Source organism: Oryctolagus cuniculus, chromosome 2, assembly GCF_964237555.1.
Source record: "Oryctolagus cuniculus chromosome 2, mOryCun1.1, whole genome shotgun sequence".
In the NCBI taxonomy this organism is placed as follows: Eukaryota; Metazoa; Chordata; class Mammalia; order Lagomorpha; family Leporidae; genus Oryctolagus; species Oryctolagus cuniculus.
In genome coordinates, this window is record NC_091433.1 from 163,986,377 (window position 1) to 164,001,914 (window position 15,538).

Here is a 15,538-nt window from a genome sequence, read left to right on the forward strand (position 1 = left end):
CACAGTCTTTCAATTTTTAAGTCAGTTGATATTGAGTAGTCAAGCCACCTCAGTTTTTGTTTTGTTGGAGTGACTAGTAAAAATAAATTCTTATGTGTTAAAAAATAGCTGGGGCACTGCAACATGGCTTAGAGGGCTTTGCTGAATCAGAAGCATTCAAACCAATTCATCTGACTCTAAAATATTGAAAAACAAAAATCCAGGTTGTTGTTTTTTTAAGTATCCTCTATTGGGGCCAGTGCTGTGGCGCAGTGGGTTAACGCCCTGGCCTGAAGTGCTGGCATCCCGTATGGGCACTGGTTCGGGACCCAGCTGCTCTACTTCCGATCCAGCTCTCTGCTATGGCCTGGGAAAGCAGCAGAAGATGGCTCAAGTCCTTGGGCCCCTGCACCCATGTGGGTGACCCAGAGGAAGCTCCTGGCTCCTGGCTTCAGATCAGCGCAGCTCCTGCCGTTGCGGCCAATTGGAGAGTGAACCATCAGATGGAAGACCTCTCTCTGTCTCTCTCTCTGCCTCTCCTCTCTCTGTGTAACTCTGACTTTCAAATAAATAAATAAATCTTTTTTTAAAGAAAAGTATCTCCTATTAAAAAGAAATCATCATCACTTCAAGTGACAAGTGAAATTAAGTTTGTAATAGATTTTTCTGTAGTGGCTAATTGAGGTGATTTAAAATCAAAATTAAGTACAAATCCATTTGGAAAACAGTCTATGATTCCTATGGTTTCTGCCGGCTATACAGCAGATCCCAAGTCAGGTGTGTGTTTCATTTAGTTTTCATTCTCTGTAGCCTCTTGGACAGTGTGCAACTCACTGAATTTTTCTGGACTTCGGTTTCCTGATCTGCCTGTACAACTGGCACAGCAATAACAACACTCACCTCAGAGCTGAGACGTGAGGACTAAGGGGGATGAAGAGGGGCACTGGGATGTGGTGGAGGTGGGCGCAAAGGATTACTTGGTCACCACTGTCATTCTGTCAGGGGCTGTCCTTTATGCTCGGGAATCTTTAGTGACCGTTTGGCTTGCTCTTTTTTTTCCCTAAACTTTACTTAAAATTTTTCTGAAAAGATTACTCTTGTGCATAATGGTATAATTTCTTCAAAAAATTATTTCTTTCTTTATTTACTTGAGAGGTAGAGAGACAGAGAGCAAGGGAGACACAGACCAAGAGAGAACTCCTATCCAGTGGTTCCCTTCCTAAATGATGGCAACTGCCAGGACTCAGGCTGGAATGAGCAGGGCTAGGGATGATGTTGGGAGCTGGGAACACAAACCAGTTCTCATGTGTGGGAGTCATCATCACGTCTCCCGGAGTCTGCGTGGGCAGGAAGCTGGGATCAGGGACCAAAGCAGGGCACTGAACCCAGGTGCTCTCATGCAGGACAAGGGGTCTCAACCGCTAGGCTAAATGCCCACTCCTCGTAACACTGTACTTTGTTTTGAAGGACTAAGAGAAGCAAAGGAAGGCATGATACTGGCCCTGTCAGACACTGCTCATGCCAGCCAGCATCCATTCTCCCCTTTTACTTTAGTAGCCCAGTTAGAAGACTATATTTCCCATTCTCCCTCACAGTGAGTTAGGTTTCTAACCATGTGAAACTTGTATTAGCAGAAATAATGGGAGTGACCTTTGGGAAGTCTCCTTAAAAAGGAGAACACTCCTCCTCTTCCAATTCCTCCTTTCTACCGGCTGAACACTGATGAGACAGGCAGAGCCCTAGCAACTTCTTTGACCAAGAGGTGGCAGGTACACTGAAGACGGCAGAAGAGCAAGACAAGAGGAACCAATCTAACAGCTCTGGACTGCCTAGGCTTTTCTATCTTAACCTAAGAGAGAAATGGGCATTTAGCCTAGCAACTGGGATGCTGTCTGGGACGCTTGTGCTCCTTATTGGAGTACCTGGGTTTGATGCTGGGCTCTGGCTCCTGAATCCAGCTTTCTCTTGCTGTGGATCATATGAAACAGTGAGAATGGCTCAAGTGGTTGGATCTCTGCTGCCCATGAGGGGAACCTTTGAGATCTGCAGTTCCTAGCTCTGGAGACTGGTACAGTCCTGCCTGTTTTGTATATTTGAGGGTAAACCAGTGATTAGCTTTCTTCCCACCCCATGAGTGTGTGTGTGTGTGTGTGTCTGTTTCAATCTCTGTCTCTGACATTAATTAATTAAATTGTATAAGCTTGAGAAAGAGAGAGACTTATGGCTGTTGAAGCCACTATTATTTTGGCTTTTTCCATCACAGGTGGATGAACCAATTCCCTACTTATATTCTGGCCCTTCCAGGATACTATCTAAAACCAAGAACAATTTTTTTTTGACAGGCAGAGCTAGAAGTGAGAGAGACATAGAGAAAGGTCTTCCTTCTGTTGGTGCACCCCCCAAATGGTCACTATGGATGGCACGCTGCACCAATCCGAAGCCAGGAGCCAGGTGCTTCCTCCTGGTCTCCCATGCGGGTGCAGGGCCCAAGCACTTGGGCCATCCTCCACTGCCTTCCTGGGCCACAGCATAGAGCTGGACTGGAAGAGGAGCGACCAGGACAGAACCGGTGCCCCAACTGGGACTAGAACCCAGAGTGCCAGCGCCGCAGGCAGAGGAATAGCCTAGTGAACCGTGGCGTAAGCTATCCAAGAACAATTTTTAATTCTGGAATGTTTTCTCACATTCCCTTGAAGCCTACATGTAATCTCTGTTTATTCACAACAAATTCTTCCTTCTTCCTTCTTCAGAAGCCTATAGTGTGTCACTCGAACCCTTGTTCTCACTTTTTACCTTTGCATTGCCCATATTTTGGATATTACTCACTCATGTCAGCTCCTCAGGCAGGAACTTGGAAAATGGGCCACATTATTAGAAAAGAAAGAAGTGAGCTTGGCTAAAATTAAATTTTCAGATTTCTTTTGTAGGTTATAGGAAAAAGTGTTCATTTTAATTCAACAAGTACTTATTAAACATATACCATGTAGGCTGGCGCCGTGGCTCACTAGGCTAATCCTCCGCCTTGCGGTGCCAGCACACTGGGTTCTAGTCCCGGTGGGGGCAAGGGATTCTGTCCCGGTTGCCCCTCTTCCAGGCCAGCTCTCTGCTATGGCCAGGGAGTGCAGTGGCGGATGGCCCAAGTCCTTGGGCCCTGCACCCCATGGGAGACCGGGATAAGTGCCTGGATCCTGCCATCAGATCAGCGCGGTGCGCTGGCCGCAGGCATGCCGGCCGCGGCGGCCATTGGAGGGTGAACCAGCGGCAAGGGAAGACCTTTCTCTCTGTCTCTCTCTCTCACTGTCCACTCTGCCTGTCAAAAACAACAACAACAACAACAACAAAAAACAAAAACAAAAAAAAACAAACAAAACAAAACATATACCATGTAAAAGATACTGTACCGGGGCTAGGGCTGTGGTATAGCGGGTAAAGCCACTGCCTGCAGTGCCGGCATCCCATATGGGCACCTGTTCAAGTTTCAGCTGCTCCACTTCCAATCCAGCTCTCTGCTGTGGCCCGGGAGAGCAGTGGAGGATGGCTCAAGTCCTTGGGCCCCTGCACCCGTGTGGGAGACCCAGAAGAAGCTCCTGGCTCCTGGCTCCTGGCTTTGGATTGGCGCAGCTCCAGCCATTGTGGCCAATTGGGGGGTGAACCAGCAGATGGAAGACCTCTCTCTCTCTCTCTCTGTCTGCCTCTCCTCTTTCTGTATAACTATGACCTTCAAATAAGTAAATAAATCTTTTTTAAAAGAATATATTGTACCAATTACTGAGAGGAATATAAAGATGAAGGGCCAGTTTTGTGGCATAGCAAATAAAGCTGCTGCCTGCAATGCCAGCAACCCACATGGGTGCCTTTTCCTGTCCCAGCTCCTGCACTTCTGATCCAGCTCCCTGCTAATGGCCTGGGAAATGTAGTGGAGGATGGCCCAAGCGTTTGGGCCCCTGCCACATACTTAGAAGACCCAGATGAATCTCCTCTCTCCTGGTTCAGGCTGGCCCAGCCCTAGTTGTTGTGGCCATTTGGGGAGTGAACCAGCAGATGAAGGATCTCTCTCTCTCTCTCTCTCTCTCTCCATCTCTCTCTAATTCTGACTTTCAAATAAATAAATCTTAAAAAAATAAAGATAAAGATGACATTGTCCCAGCTTCAAAGAGCTTACAGTTTAGCAGGAAAGTTAAGAAACAGAAAGTCATAATATATGATAGATTGGGACAGATGCAATAAGAGCATAGGGGCCGGCGCTGTGGAGCAATGGGTTAAAGCCCTGGCCTGCAGTGCCGGCATCCCATATGGGCATCAGTTCTAGTCCTGGCTGCTCTTCTTCCGATCCGGATTCAGATTGCTGCAGCTCCGGCCGTTGTGGCCATCTGGGGAGAGAACCAGCAGATGGAAGACCTCTCTCTCTCTGTGTCTCTGCCTCTGCTTCTTTGTAACTCTGCCTTTCAAATAAATAAAATAAATCTTAAAAAAAAAAAAAGAAAAAAGATATAAGAAGAGCATAAAGTAACTAAAACTATCAGAGGAGAAGAGGTACTTCCAGTTGTGGTAACTACAAAGCGTTTCATAAGGAAGACGGGATGTGAGATGACTTTGCTTGATAGGGAGAAATGGTAAAAAGAAGATCAGCAAAGGAACTGAGTGCAAAGTGTAGGTAAATTTAGGGATCCTAGGGAGCATGGAAAGTCAAATAAAATAAATAAATCTAAAAAAAAAAAAGTAAAGAAAAGACAGCTACAAAGATACCAGTGGGTAGGCACCTTTAATAATCTAAGCACGGGCAGGCATTTTGTATAATGGTCAAGCTGCTGGTTAGGTTACTATCATTCCATAACAGGAGGCCTGGGTTTAAGTCTGACTCTATTACTGATTCCAGCTTTCAGCTTATGCACACCCGAGGGGCAGCAAGTGATGACTGAAGTACTTGGGTGCCTGTCATTCACGTGGGAGACCCAGACTGAGTTCTGAGTTCCTGGCTTTTACCTGGCCCAGCCCCCAGGCATTATGGACATTTTGGGGGTGATTCCAGTAGATGTCTGTCTTCATCTCTGTCTCCCTGCTTCTCAAATAAATAAATTTTAAAAAATAAAATGTAATGATGGCCTGGATTAGGGAAATGACTATTCAAAAGGAAAGGAGGACGTGAAACATTTCAGGCGCCAGCACTGTGGGGTAGTGGGTAAAGCCACTGCCTGCAGTGCTGCCATCCCATATGGGTGCCGATTTGAGTCTCAGCTGCTCCACTTCTGATCCAGCTCTCTGCTATGGCTTCGTAAAGCAGTAGAAGATGGCCAACATCCTTGGACCTCTGCACCTGCCTGGGAGATACGGAAGAAGCTCCCGGCTCCTGGCTTCGGATTGGCCCAGCTCCAGCCATTGTGGCCATCTGGGGAGTGAACCAGCGGATGGAAGACCTCTCTCTCTCTCTGTCTCTGCCTCTGCTTCTTTGTAACTCTGCCTTTCAAATAAATAAATAAAATAAGTAAATTAAAAAAAGAAACATTTAAAAAGTTTCTACATGAGCTAAGTGGATGTTTTCCCAATAAAAAGAGTTGGATTGAAACTCCCAGATTCAGAAGTAGAAAATATATTCATAAAAAATATAAATTACTCTAAACCTACTTGTACCAGGATACTAAAAGGAGACTGAATATGCTGAAATAATGGACTTGTTATTTCTGTAATTTTAGCAGAAACTTAACTTTTATTTTCACCACATGACAATTAGGTTTGCACTGACCACTAGGAGACAGAGAAGATTCAAAGTATCTCAGGCAGAAGTACAACCATCCTGCTTTCCATTGTTCATCCTCTGTGCAGGTGCTACCGTAAATAGCAGCTGTCAAGGTACCTTCCACAGCGAGGTTCTTCCACTTCTCCCCAGTTATCCCTTTTCTCATCTTTATTAAGTCACCCTACCCACCACACGCATAGGAATTCAATGAAAATTTAAGAGGAGGAGTCTTTTCAGAGAGCATTAGAATTTTCTGACATTCACCTCTTTTTTGCTCACTAAAACCATGCCAGCACAGCCTGAGGGAAAAAGGAAGGGCTTGCATAGACCCAATAAGGACATTATATCCTCACATAACTTGGAGATTGGTTGGTTCCATAGACACATCAAAACAGATACTTGGGCTGGCGCCGGCAGTAGGCTAATCCTCCGCCTTGCGGCACTGGCACACCGGGTTCTAGTCCCGGTCGGGACGCCGGATTCTGTCCCAGTTGTCCCTCTTCCAGGCCAGCTCTCTGCTGTGGCCCGGGAGTGCAGTGGAGGATGGCCCAAGTGCTTGGGCCCTGCACCCCATGGGAGACCAGGAGAAGCACCTGGCTCCTGCCATCGGATAGGCGTGATGCGCCGGCCACAGCGCGCCGGCCGCGGTGGCCATTGGAGGGTGAACCAACGGCAAAAGGAAGACCTTTCTCTCTGTCTGTCTCTCTCACTGTCCACTCTGCCTGTCAAAACAACAACAACAACAACAAAAAAACACAGATACTTGCTCATTCTTGGGAAATAAATTCTACACATTTCCTGAAATGCACAATTTAAGCATCTAAACAGCTGCTACTCTCTCCGTTTATTTTTCTGATATTTTAGGAATATTTAATAGGAGCTAATGTGTATTAAACTTTTTATCAAGCAGGAACAAACAAAATAATCTTGAAGCTACCCATCAGAATAATAATAATAATAATAATATTCAGTAATTATTATTTGTTTAATTCATCATATTCGGGGCACTGAAAGTGCCTTGCAAATAAAATGAGGACTTTTTTTTCCTTGCACTTCCCCCAAGGGGATTTCTAGCATTCTTGAAAGGCACCACGATTAATCAAGTCCTCAGGGACCAACCAACAGCAGTAACATGACAGATATTGGATATTGGTTAAACTTTTTCACTATCATGTAAATAGTGTGTGTGTGTTGGGTGTGGGTATGTGTATTGGTGGGGGGAAATCATCATTTAGACACCATTCCTGGAGAGAAGGTAAGAATTAAAGATTCTTACATTTAATAAAAATCCAGAAACTAATAAAAATAATGGAAAAACTTATACTCCAGTTCTAAAATCAAAGGCAAAAGTAAAGTTTCTTCACCTGGGATCCATGAATTGGGTTTGGGACCACCTATAAATCTCCCGGAAATGATGTGCAAACTTTGTGAGTTTTTAGATTTTTTTTTTCAAAAGTGTGGACTGTTTTCACAAGATTCTGATTGCAATCCTTGACTCCCAAAAAGGTTAAGAATCACTGCTTTTAAAGAAAAATGGGACGGGAGGAAGGAAGGGAGGGAGGGGAAGGGGAAAGTAGGGAGGGAGGAATAGGGAAGGCAAGAGAGGGGAGGGAAAAGAGCAAAGAAGGAAAGGGTGGAGAGGGACAGGGGTCTTTGTAAACACACTGCTTAGTTTACGAGTGGCCAGATACGTGACGCACACTCATGCACAGAGAAGAGGAAGGAAGGAGCCGACTAAAGAAGGTCCAAGGGTTGGTCTCATCAGTTCTGCTCCAGATCAAATCAACCAAATGTTTAGGAAATTAGTACATGGACATATCTATTAATGTTTAGTTTCAAAACAAATCATTATATTTGGATTTAAAGTTAACAATAGTATGATGATCTTCTTTTCAAAAGCCTCTGAGTTTTCAAACAGGTTTAGATGGCATTTTCAGAGTCCTTGGTATCAACGAAAATGCAGATGTTAATTTGTGGAAACTGGAATAAATGTGTCAAAATTTTTTCTCTAGAGTAAATTTCTGATCATTTATTTTGAAATGGCCTTCAATGAAATAGCTATGCTATTTGCAGCAATATGATTTTTATGGAGAGGAGCTATTTTAAAAAGATAAAAGGATGATAGATTTCTATATAGAGACATTTCTATATATTCAGAATACTACTGTTCCAGCACATAAAACTCAGATATAATTTCTGCACTAATTACACTGGAATACTATCCTCACTTAAAGAATAGAAACTTTTAAGTGAAACTCAATTCCTTTCATCATGTCCCTCAAACCTCATAAAGTTCTCATAATTAGATTTCACTAATAAATGCCCCTGTGTAATTCATCAACACACACCTTTTTTCTGCAAAGTGAACTCAGACAGAATCCTCTATCCTTTTTCTATGTTACAAAGGCATAAACCAACCTCCCTACATCCCTAATCTTTTTTATTCCTTAATTATTTTTAATCCCAAAGAGACATGTACATATAAATCAAAAATCCTACCATTCCCTAAGACGGTTTTCAAAATTTAACTCAGCTTCAACTAAATATCTGAAAACACAGAACAACTTCAGCCCCCAAAATATTTCATTAGCTGACAACCTGCAGAAGCATATTAAGACATAATACAAAAATTAAGCAATGAAATTAATTAATGTTTTATAAGTTGCTATAACTTGAATAAAAAGTTATTTCTTTGAATGGTTGCCTTAGATAAATGTTAGCATAGTTGCTATTTAAATTAGTACCATCTGATAAGAACTGCTTCTCTTATAAAAATATTTCCCTTTTCAATATCTTTAAAGCACTAAAAGCTTACACTTACCCCATGTTGCTTGCTTGCCCTGGTTATACCATCCTCAGACAAAGGCTCATCTGGATTCTGAATTAAGTTAAAGGTTATAAAAAGATTGAGTAGAGAGGTCTGACTTCCTCTAAAACGAGACTGTCGTATGCTAACCAGGTTTTTAAATGAGGAAAACTAGAGTCTCCTAATTACATAAGCTCCAGGTCAAATTCTAGAACCAACTAATCAAATAACTGAACAGTCTTCAGTTTCAAGGAACAAAACTGCTTTAGAGGAATGACTTAGAAAATTGAGTTCATGTACATTGAAAAGTTAATAACAATAGAAAGTTAAAGATTTTTAAATGTAAAATACATACCTTGCTACTTTAAATAATTTGAAGAAAAATACTGAGAAAAAATGTATTTTGAAGCAGTTTCTTCTCTCTAAAGTATTTGCCATAAGTTTTATATTTGTATTATATATATTTGTATATCTGTATTATATATATATTATAACTTCATCTTAACTTGTTCAGTATTTATCTACTTACAAATTCCAGTACAACAGCAATAATAGTGAATTATAAAACCATACCAGCTAATGCTAAGCAAAGCATCCAAAAATGTCCAATTTTGAAAATGCACCTTTGGACATTTATAAATAGGGTTTTTTAAAAAATTAAATAAAAAGCTATAATTATAAGGGAGTAACACAATATAATTTTCATTTAAACATTTTAAAAGGCACTTTAAGTAAAATTTAATTTGTACAACAAAAAGTATAAATATTTTTGGCAATTATATACTGAGAACCATAAATATTCACAAGATTTTAAATAAAGAAATGAAATAGAAGTTACAGGTACTATTTTTGTCAGTTTTTAAATAATAGCACTTTTGAAAAAATATTCAGATGTATGTAGACAACATATACTTTTCCAACTATTTTCAAATTATTTTACCTACAAAGTAAAGAAGCTTTCTGGGCCTAGAATATATGACAACACACCAATATGCTTTTTAAAGAAATTGAGATGTAATTCACATACCATTCACAGAATTTGACCCTTTAAAAAATGAACAATTCAGTGGTTTTTAGTAAATTCAAAAAATTGCACAACCATCACTACTGTCACTATCTGTTTCTAAAACATTTCCATCATCCCCCAGAGAAACCTCATGTGTCCCCATTCCTCCCTCCCCTGGCAACTTCTAATCTACTTTCTGTCTCTGAGGATTTGCCTATTTTGGGCATTTCAAATAAATGAAATCATACCATATATGACCTTTTATGACTGGCGCCTTTCACTTAACATAATGTTTCCAAGATTTATTCCTGTTGTAATATCAACACATCATTTTTTATAGCTGAATAATATTCCATTGTATGGACAAAACCATATTTTGTTTATTTATTAGTTAATGGACACTTGAGTTGTTTCTAGTTTGGGCTATTAGGGATGTCTTAGTCCACTTGAGCTGCTCTAACAAAATACCTTAGACTGGACAGTTTATAATCAGCAGAAATGTATTCCTCACAGTTCTAGAGGCTAAGAAGCCTGAGATGAGGGCACCACAGAGTCAGTGTTGGGCCAGGGCTTGCTCTCTTCTTTGAAGCTGGCACCATCCCGCTTTATCATCACATCTCTTTTATAAGGACACTAATCTTCATCCCAGAGGGCTCAGCCCTCGTGACCTTATCACCTACTGAAGGTCCCACTTCTTAATGCAACCACAGAGGGGATTAGGTTTCAACATGAATTTTGGAAGGACACACACACTCAGACCATAGGATGAACAACGTTGGTGTGAACATTTGTGTGCAGTCAGTGCTCTTGGGTGCATACCTAGGAACTGCTGAGTCATATGACAACTCTGTATCTAACGGCTTGAGGAACTTTCTTTCACAGAGGCTGCATTATACATTTCCACCAGAAATATTCGAGGGGTCCAACCTTTCCATATCCTACCCAACTTGAGTCAGCATCCACTGCTTCCCAGGCACATTAGCAGAAAGTTGGATCAGAAGCAGAGTGGCCCGGACTTGACCTAGCACTCTACGATGGGATGTGTGTGTCCTAAGCAGTGACTTAACCTTCTACAACACAACACCCATTCCTTGCTCATTTTTAAATTAGGGTGTCTATTATGGAGTTGTAAGAGTTCTTTGTATATTCTGGAAACTAGGCTTTTAACAGTGTTGATTTTTGTTTTATTTTTTTTTATTATTTTTTTTTCTGATTTGATCTTGAAGTCTGTCAGGAGTAGCCATTAGCCAAGATGCTGCTCTCAAGGAGAGCCCTGACTGGGGGAGTTAGGTTTGCATATGTTGGTCAGGTTGAACACCAGGAGAAAGTGAATACAAAAATGCATAAAATAGAAAACAACTCTCACAGATTGAGAGAGGGTAGAGAGATATGGAGGCGGCAGGGAGCTTTACCAGTGAGTGGAGAGTAAATGCAAGAAAAGACCTGTTGGGACTATGCCTTTGTTAAGGCTCATGGGTGTTATTCCTTAGGCTTCCCCTTACGGGGTTGTGGACTGACAAGTTTAAAGAAAATGTGAAGGGTGGGATTGAGACTCATTTACATGACTCATGTTGATGGCTATGTTTTATCATGGTCAGTGCCTGTGGATCTATCGGGTTTTGGGTCAGTGGGATAAGATACAAAAGGGCTATACTGCAAACACACAGGGAAGGGAAGTTTTAATGAGGCTGAACATGATGGGGTATAGGGATTTAACTTGACAGGACTGTAGCCATCTTGTACATAATTGCCATTTTGGTTCTAACCACCATCTTGCCCTTCAGGTAACATTGACATTCATCCCAAACCATATGGCGTAAACAAAGTCATTAAGGTAAAACTCCACGCTTATCTGAAGTTCTTATTCAATGCCCTGAATATCTTTCTTCTGATGCCTGGAAGGTCTTTTATGAACATTTTTTTAAAGATTTTTTTATTTATTTATTCGAAAGTCAGAGAGTTACACAGAGAGAAGAAAGGCAGAGAGAGAGAGGTCTTCCATTAGATGGTTCACTCCCCAGTTGGCCGCAATAGCTGAAGCTGCACCGATCCAAAGCCAGGAGCCAGCAGCTTCTAACGGGTCTCCCATGTGGGTGCAGGGGCCCAAAGACTTGGGCCATCTTCTACTGCTTTCTCAGGCCACAGCAAAGAGCTATATCAGAAGAGGAGCAGCTGGGACTAGAACCAGCGCCCATATGGGATGCCGGTGCTTCCAGCCAGGGCGTTAACCTGCTGTGCCACAGCGCCGGCCCCTCTCATGAACATTAATATTTCCTGAGAAAGTCTAGCCACATTCCAGTTAGCTACAGGCCACCTACCTTTGCCTATAAAATTCTTTCTTTACTGTCTTATAGAGTGGATACCCACTGTTTTGCAGTCATCCAAGACTATAATTCTGTCCATAAGTTCCCCCATAAATTACATTTTGTGTTATTCTGATTTGTCTGCTTCTTTCTTCAACCTCTTGGTCAGTTCTCATGCAACACATTTTGGACAGGTATGACTGGGTTTTCAAATAACTTATATCAAGTCTAAAACTAGATGTTGAGACAACAAATATATAAACAAACTGACAATCAGATATATAGTTTGCAGTATTTTCTCCCATTTTGTGGATTATATTTTCACTTTCTTGATCATGACCTTTAAATAGATACTTCTAAAAATATAAATGGTGAGACTGGGCATCCTGGCCTTGCTCCTGATCTCAGTGGAAAAGCTTTCAGTTTCCCGCTATTGAGTATGATTTTAGCTGTGGGCTTTTCTATAGGACCCTTACTATGTTAAGGTAACTTCATACTATTCCTACTTGTTTGATGAGTTTTTAGTAATAAAATGGTGCTGGATTCTATCAAATTCTTTTTCTGCATCTATTGAGATTATTGTGTGACTTTTATCCTTTATTCTGTAAATGTGGTATATCACAACTGGTTTTCTTTTTAAAATTATTTATTTAGTTAGTTTAATTACTTGAAAGGTAGAGACAGAGGCAAACAGAGATCACCCATCAGCCAGTTCACTTCCTAAGTGCCTGCAACAGTAGGGGCTGGACCTGGCTGAAACCAGGGGCTAGAAACTCAATCTTTGTCTCCCAGGTGAGTAGCAGGGACCCAACTACTTGAGCCATCATCTACTGTCTCTCAGGGTGCACATAAGTAGGAAGCTAGAATTGGATGTAGAACTAGGACTCAAATCTAGTACTCCAAAATGGAATGCAGACATCCCAAGTGGCATCTTAATCCTAGGCCAAACGCCCATCCCCACCATTGATTTGCATATGTTGAACCATCTTGCATTTCACTTAGTCATGGTGTATGACTCTTCTATTTTCCAAATTTTTAACTTATTTTCATTTTGAGAGGCACAAAGATAGAGATAGTGTTCCTTCCATCTGCTAGTTCATTTCCAAATAAATGCAACAGTTGGGGCTGAGATAGCAGGAAGCAAGGAGGCCAGAACTCAATCCAGGCCCCCCATGTGGGTCACAGGGGCCCAAAAAATTGAGCCATCAACTTCTGCCTCTCAGGGTACACAAGCTGGAAGCTGGAATCAGAATTGGAGCCAGGACTCAAACTCAGGCATTCCAATAAGTTTTGTTGGTGTCAAAAGTGCCATCTTTATAACTGTTGCACCAAAAGCCCATTTATGTGGGACTCCTTGTGCTATTGGAAACATAAAGGAGAAGCTTCATAGTGCTGGTATTGACAATGATTTCATGAATATGACACCAAAAACTGAGGCAACAAAAATAAGAATGACTGAAAGGGGCAACATCAAACTAAAATCTCTTGCATAGCAAAGAAAACAATCAACAGATTTAAAAGGCAGCCTATGAAATGGGAGAAAATATATACAAATGATACATTTCATAAGGAGTTAATCTGAAAAATATACAAGGAATTCTGTTTACAACGCAAGAGTAAAAAAAATTAATAACCCAATTAAAATGTGCTAAGGACACGAATAGACATTTCTTCAAAGAAGACATACAAACAGCCAACAAATGTATATTAAAACAATGCTTTGGCCGGCGCCGTGGCTCAATAGGCTAATCCTTCGCCTTGCGGCACCGGCACACCAGGTTCTAGTCCCAGTCGGGGCGCCGGATTCTGTCCCGGTTGCCCTTCTTCCAGGCCAGCTCTCTGCTGTGGCCCGGGAGTGCAGTGGAGGATGGCCCAAGTACTTGGGCCCTGCACCCCATGGGAGACCAGGAGAAGCACCTGGCTCCTGCCTTCGGATCAGCGCGGTGCGCCAGCCGCGGCGGCCATTGTAGGGTGAACCAACGGAAAAGGAAGACCTTTCTCTCTGTCTCTCTCTCTGTCCACTCTGCCTGTCAAAAAAGAAAAAAAAATGCTTAATATCACTAACAATCTGAGATACAGAAACAAAAACCATATGGGGATGGCACTGTGGTACAGCAGTTAAGCCATGGCCTGCAGTGCTGGCATCCCATTTGAACACCAGGCCCAACTGCTCCATTTCGAATCAAGCTCCCTGCTAATGTACACGAGAAATCAGCAAAAGATGGTCCAAGTCTCTGGGTCCCTTCACCCACGTAGGAGAAGTGGAAGAAGCTCCTGGCTCCTAGCTTTGGCCTGGCATAGCCCCAGCCATTGTGGCCATTTGGGGAGTGAACCAGCAGATGGAAGATTTCTGTTTCTCCTTCTCTGGCTCTGATACTCTTTCAAATAAGTAATCTTTTTTAAAAGATTTATTTATTTATTTTAAAGGCAGAGTCACAGAGAGGCAGCAGCAGAGAGAGAGAGAGAGAGAGAGAGAGAGAGAGGAAGAGAGAGAGAAAGAAGTCTTCCAACCGTTGGTTTACTCCCCAATTGGCCGCAACGGCCAGAGCTGCACCAATCAGAAGCTAGAAGCTAAGAGCTTCTTCTGGGTCTCCCACGCATGTGCAGGGGCCCAAAGACTTGGGCCATCTTCTACTGCTTTCCCAGGCCACAGCAGAGAGCTGGATCGGAAGTGGAACAGCAGGGACTTAAACTGGCACCCATATGGGATGCTGGCACTGCAGGTGATGGCTTTACCTGCTATGCCACCACACCCGGCACCAAAAAATAAATCTTTAAAAAGATCTTTAGGGCTGGCGCCGCGGCTCACTTGGCTAATCCTCCACCTGCGGCGCCGGTACCCCAGGTTCTAGTCCCAGTTGGGGCACCGGATTCTGTCCTGTTTGCTCCTCTTCCTGTCCAGCTCTCTGCTGTGGCCCGGGAAGGCAGTGGAGGATGGCCCAAGTGCTTGAGTCCCTGCACCCGCATGGGAGACCAGGAGGAAGTACCTGGCTCCTGGCTGTACTGATCCAAAGTTGCCATTTGGGAGGTGAACCAACGGGAGGAAGACCTTTCTCTCTGTCTCTCTCTCTCTCTCTCTCTCTCTCACTGTCTAACTCTGCCTGTCAAAAAAAATCTTTAAAAAGAAATAAAAACCACAGTGAGATACCACGTTAAGCCTGCGAGATGGTTACTACCAAAGAAGCTAAGTGTTGGTAAGGATGTGGAGAAACTACATCCCTTCCACACTGTTGATGGGAATGTAAAATGATGTAATCACTATGAAAAGCAATATGGAGGTTCTACAAAAGAACCTATTTTTAAATAGAGCTACTATATGGTCCAGCAATCCTATTTCTGTATATTTATCCTAAAGAATGAAATCAGTATCTTGAAGAGGTATTAGCATTCATTTGTTCATGGCAGTGCTATTCAGAATAGCAAGATGTGGAAACAACCTAAATGTCCAATAATCAATAACAAAAGAAAATGTGGCATATACAATGGAATAGTATTCAGCTTTAAAAAAGAAGATTCTTCAATATAGGACAACATGAATGAGGACATTATGCTACATGAAATAAACTGATCACGGAAGTAGAAATGTTGCATGATTCCACTTATATGCAGTACATAAAATAGTCAAATTCATAGAATCATAGAATAGAATCAGCTAGAGTGAGGGAAGAAGTGAGGAATTACTAATCAAAAGGCATAAAGCTCCAGCTAAG

At 42.2% G+C, this 15,538-nt stretch overlaps 1 protein-coding gene across 13 annotated transcripts in view; it reads right to left on the reverse strand.

The window, feature by feature from the left end:
- The window catches only part of ARHGEF33 (Rho guanine nucleotide exchange factor 33), a 124,111-nt gene that overhangs the window by 107,732 nt on the left and 841 nt on the right, over positions 1-15,538 (reverse strand). For 12 of the 13 annotated variants that reach the window (XM_070069220.1, XM_051842978.2, XM_008254492.4 and 9 more), the window contains one exon: positions 8,535-8,591. The exons of the other annotated variant lie outside the window; for it this stretch is intronic. The gene's annotated coding sequence lies outside the window, so the exon portion shown is untranslated. The remainder of the gene's footprint in view (positions 1-8,534; positions 8,592-15,538) is intronic. 13 annotated transcript variants of the gene reach the window in all.